The sequence below is a fragment of the Bombus pascuorum genome, chromosome 11 (assembly GCF_905332965.1).
Source record: "Bombus pascuorum chromosome 11, iyBomPasc1.1, whole genome shotgun sequence".
In the NCBI taxonomy this organism is placed as follows: Eukaryota; Metazoa; Arthropoda; class Insecta; order Hymenoptera; family Apidae; genus Bombus; species Bombus pascuorum.
In genome coordinates this window covers 12,330,978-12,336,977 of record NC_083498.1, presented here as the reverse complement: position 1 = coordinate 12,336,977, position 6,000 = coordinate 12,330,978, and positions in this window count along the sequence as shown.

Below are 6,000 nucleotides of genomic sequence, written 5' to 3'. Positions count from 1 at the left end.
GTGTAGGCTCTTGCGCCCAGGTGTTATGTGTCAGAACCGTGGAGCGAGTGCGTTGGTGTGCCTGTTTGGCCATTTTTTAAATATAGGGCTAGGTAGGATAGATAGTATACTTTCTAGTCGTTAATTGCTCGTGTTCGTTTGACTAACGAATGGACTGACTGTCCATGTGCACTTTAAATTAATTAATTAATTAATAGTAAATATTTTTGGTACTTGGTAAAGTATGAATAAGAATGGTCTATTCTAGAATTAAATAACACCACCCAAACTATCGTAGCTGTCGATACCAATTGAGGATTAAGGTCTTAAACTTAAGGAAGATTCTTCAATGATCCGGAAAATTTCTAAGAACGACTGTGATGGTCAGACTCAGGTGTTTATTACGTCATCATTACATACAATCATACTATGTATTTGATATACAGTTACTAATTGCGATACTGTATATGATATCGCGATTACAGCTTTGTTGATTAGTTAGAGTATTAATTAATTAGGTTGTTTGCCGTAGAAAATGACAGAGGGCGTAAGAAACACTGATTTTTTCCCAAGTCGGTACTTCAGAATCTATGTCACAAAGCAAGCGAAGGATCGATGAGATACAGAATTTCTGCATATATCTACATATTCAGTGAATGCCTGTAGTTAATCGATGACCAAGTCTGTAGTCTAAATTTACGATTAGTCCTAACGTCTGCTAGCGTTGAGATCTTATTCTCTGTCTAATCAATAACGTTGGAAATGAATGATAGTTCTTCTTTACCTTCAAAACGTAAAGAAATATTCAAGTTAAAAGAGGCATCTGTTTTACCAGCGCTGACTAACTAAATACCAGCACTCGTGTTGCTACTTTCAAAGCACCTACATTGCCATTTTGAAAGTACTCGCAATTCAACTTCGCGCCGTTTATGTAAATTTCTATTACAATTGCATCCATACCGCAAATCGATTAAACGAAGCCGCGAAGTCGTTGGTTCTGACAGGGTATTCATTAGACGAAGGCGAAATTGCAGATAATCGCTCGTAGGCTTTTATTGCAACGATCTGCGTATGCATTTCGCAATGGTTCAATCAAAGTTAGAACACATACCTAATGGAATTTGCGGTTACGCAAATTTTTGACGACTGCGTTAGTCTCTCAATTTTCTCGAGCAGATTATTTCATCGACCGGAACGGCTCGACGTGTAAAAGTTTCTGCAATACGAAGCGTTAGGGTGTAACGCTTTGGCCGTTTTCGTTATTGCAATATTCTATTTTCGTTTTCAGTTGTGGGCTATTGCTAATTCTTTAATAACGTTCTTGCGAAAGTTTTATTTCGTATTCATTAGGAAAACAATGGAAAAATGTCAAACTACAGTAAGTCGTAAAATATTGTAATCAAAGAAAACGAAATAACAAAAAGGCAGCATATTCGTAATCGATGGAAATTTCCTACACTGTGCATGCAAGTTTGTAATATATTATATGTGGGAATTAAAAGGCTCGTACGATAAATCAAATAAACTCAACGAGATAGCTCCCTTTCCAAAGTGGACTTTGATTTAATGCTTATAGTAAATTAAGCCGCGCCATTTTTCACTGTCCTTTATGGCTTGTTCCGCAATTTGTATGCCATAAACCTTCCTCGTCTGATGAAAATTTGCGAACTATTTTTCATTGATATTTTCTATAGACCTCGGGAAGATCATGTTTGTTCAACGGAACACCCATGGATTCTTCGTTTGGTTTATGGATAAAGATCGAGAATCTGGTTGCTTAGAAAGTCAATGGGTTACTGTGGATGCACGTGTTTCGTACGGCATGCAAACACGGTCGTATAACAGCTGAGAATCGGGTTAACTCAATTTAGATTGTAGCTAACTCGACCTACCCGTGGGCTCTTAGTCGATGTTATTATTTAAAAGTAATATTCTCTGGTATTAAACTGCGAGTGTTGATGTATTTAAAGAAGAAATCTAAAAAATGCACTTAACGTATAGCAATGTACAAAACGTCTAAAGCAAAGTATTTACGTAGTTGTAATATTCAGAGTCTTTCAGAGGATGAAACAGATCTGTATTTAGCTTTTGTTCCTTTAGTTGTATTCGAAAGATCCGAATATGTGTCATTTACACTCTCTTTGTCTTAGGTGCTCAAAAATGTCTATTTTCTATTCGATATCTAGTATCGTTGTTCCCGGATACGAAGCAGTTCTTTCTCGATGTCGTACCGAGCGACCAACGAGTAGGAAATTAGTTTGTTACGTTGGAACGACGTGCAGGTAATAAAATTCCGAGTAATAAAATTCCATCACGTATAATATCTAAGCTTGCAGAATAATATAAATATAACCGGTAAATCCAGTATCGAATTGCATCGATCCTTCATTTTCTCACTTTTGGTGAATTATTATTTTTTTGATAATTCCATGCAAGGCATTTTCTTATCGAAAGAAGGAAGCAATCGGTACTCCTTCGAGGCTTCTCATCGCAGTAAAATTATTATAGCAAACGAAAAGTCGAGCTAAATCTAATATCCGATCTCCTCGATCTCTCACTTTTCCATCTTCCATTCTTCTTGAAATGCGTGTTATTTTCTGTTAATCTTTGCTGCGCGAAGTCTGCTAGTCTTGAAAGAAGGAAGCAATGAATATTCCAATGAGATTATTCCACTGTTGTCGCAGTAAAATCATTATAGGAGATGAAAAAAGTCAGCGTTGAAGGTTAAGGAGACCGAAAGCTCCCTGGAAGAGGCACGAAGGAAAAGGAAAAATGGACTAACGAGCCCGTCGCGCGAAGGCAACGCGGCGACCTCATAAAAGGTGCATTCGTATTGCTAATTGCGTCTTCGGTGGGTTGCACCGCCTTCCGAGTAACAGACCGGCAATTTACTCGCTGCGTCACGCGCATCGAATGTCCATGAGCTGAATTCGTCTGCAACGGATGCCCACGAAACGGTCACTTCCGGTTACTACGCGAGAAGTGGGTGAATTTCGCGAACTTTATTTCGCGTCTTGATCCGTTAAGATAAGAGAGACCTGTGCAAAACTGTCTGTATACCTACATACTTAAGATTCCAAGGATCTATAACGCTTTAGTTTCTACAACAAATTGCGTAACCAACATAAACTAATAAAAATAGAATGCAACGGTTCAAAGACGACGCTGAGATTATTTTTTTATGGATCATGTGTATGCTTCGACGTTTTATTACATTCAGTAGGTAAAATTGGAAATTTGTTCGTAACTTGGTTATAGTTATAGATGTAAATGGATATTATCTCTGTAAATATGTTTCTTTATGTAATTTATCTGCTGATTACCAAAACGTTACGGTACGTCTGTAAAGAAGGACGTTTCAAGCTAAATTCGATAATTGGGTGAAGCGTAATGTGTCTTGTAATCAATCTTTATAGACAGACAGTTGAAGAGGGTAATGATAGTCATCTAATTCTCTCAACTAGTTATGAAAGTAAGTATAACGTGATCGTACATTCGAAATTCTACGAAATACTTTATTTTTTCTGCATTTCCTGACGCAAATACGAAGGTGTTGCCGTTTCTGATTCATCGTACTATTCGTAACTGGTACAGAAGGTTTATTCATGTACAAGTACTGGACGTGACGCGTCACGGTTCCGGAACACGAGCGAACGTTTCTATAAATTACAATGAGACGAATTTGACGGACCAAGGACCAGCAGAACCAGTACAGTTCATGGCCGGTAGAGGTTCAATTGTATTTTCGATCTTGAGTCCATTCCACGTCGCTTTCTGTCGATTCGAACATTCGTACAGCGAATGGACTTCCGCAAGTTGGTTTAATTCGAAATCAAAGTTGAAAAGTCGATTCGATTTTTGCATCGTTGAAAGACGAACGAGTGTTTAAGGAGAACTTACGAGAATATTATTCCGAGCGATCTCCAATTCTCGACTAATTAGATCGTTTGAAATCCGAAGTTTGCATTTAAAATCGAGACATATAGAGTACCTTGCTGTGGCATGAAATTAGAGTACAAGGTGTCCCTGCTCGCCTTCTGTATGGCCTGGAAATTTCAAGTCACTCTTCCGCGTGACTATCGGACGCAAATGATGTCTGCTTCGTGGAGGTCTTGATCCAATTAATTGTAATTACACGATTAATCGATCCTCGTTTCTGTACCTTCGATCGATGATGATTTAATGCTGTGGAAAAAACATTTGGTCAATGATAGCGTGTTTTAAGTGAATCAGTCCATCGACGATGTCACCGCGAGGACGACTGCACCGTTAAAACTCCACTGCTATGAATATTATTCTGTGCTCCGGATAATTGCTTCAATTTGACACGACAACTTAAGGCTGTACGTAAATAGAAAGGTTAGATACATAAGATCGGCTAAGTTACTTGAGTTGGCCGAGCTAATTAATCTTCCGTTGCTGTTTTTTTTTTTTTTATTAATTAATGTTTCTTTCTATACCGAAACAACAGCGAGATTAAGAAATAAAAATTCAAGGATTGCAGATAAGCAGTAGCATAAGTTAATAAAATAAAAGAGAAGTTTCTTTTCCTCACACTAATCGTGAAATCTGGTAAATTAAAGACTTGCGACAACAAAATCAGAAAAGAGAAAGGAAACGTGGTTTCTGGAAACATAAAAAATATTCAACTGCGTATCCATCAGCATAATTAAGTACGATGTAAATGATGTCGCGTGGCGCTGACGAGTCGATTAGATTGAGCATCAGCAGGGCATTAATTAAGGCCACGGGATCATTGTCGTAACATCGCGCTGTCGGTTGGTTTTCCTCGTTCGTCTAATGACTAAACGTTCGTTAGACTTTCATAAGGATCCTTAGCGACAGTCTATACAATTAGTTTTCCAATTTTACGACGATACGTTTCGCAGTAATTGCACAGTCCATCGCCGGCCTTTGTTCTTTTATTTTTTCCTCTTTTTTTACTTCCTCCTTGCTCGATTTCTCTCTCCTTCTATTTCTGTCCCTTCCGCTCGATTAAATAAGCCAGTTTAATAACTGGGAAACGAAACGAGATCGAATATCGAAATGCAACGAAGGACAGCGGGCTATTTAGGGTCCATCAAGGTCCGCTGCCTCTGAATCGAGCGCTTACAACGCTTCGTTAACGATATTGACCATCGAAAATAACACAATCATGCTGATTACACGCTATACTATTCAATGACTCGTGTAATATACTTTTGATTATACCTTCACCAATATGTGGCACGTGTTTCGTAGAAAAAGTCGAGAACTTGAAGCGTTCGTGTGCAATTTCTCCCACAATCGACTTTCAATTCTGGCTCGATATTACATGGTGTAACACGTAATCGATACAACTCGATCAATTTGGGTCGTGTAGCCGGTAATTGCACTCGAGCCATACTCTTTCGGTGTAGTAGTTTCAACATTGGCAAAAAGATAGAGATAAGATTGATTAAATATAATGAAAAGGTTCGGTAGGCTATTTATTTTGGATTATTATCAATCGCTCGTAAATTCTCGTTTTATGATCGTTGAAGGACGTTGTGCAATTTATTGAAATTTTCAGAGTAATCGAATTTGATAATAACGGAAAAGTTTGGCTACTTAACTGTTGTGAGTGAAAACAAGTTTGCGAGCTGTAATGGTACAGGTAATGGGCAGTGTGCGTCGTGAAAAGAGTGAACGGTATGCGTGCAATTACCGGGAAACAGGTTCGCGAGACTAAATTACTCACGTGATCCTACTGATCCCTCGGTTGATCTAAATTCCTGTTGAATGTAATAACAAACCGTTTCCTTCGATGTTACAAGATTCCATCGTAGCCTCGTAGAAATACGCGTTGTGTTCGCGCTGCAAAATAAATCACACGAAAAAGAATCTTTACCCTTTTTATCGTTTTCTGGAAGATTAATCGCCCTGAATGGCAAACTTTCCCCCGATACGTTTTGTTGCGAAACTGCTCTGCTGTAGAACAAAAAGTTTCTACCTCGATCGAGAATTTTTGGAGATCAATGACCGTGAAAAACGTTGGAACAA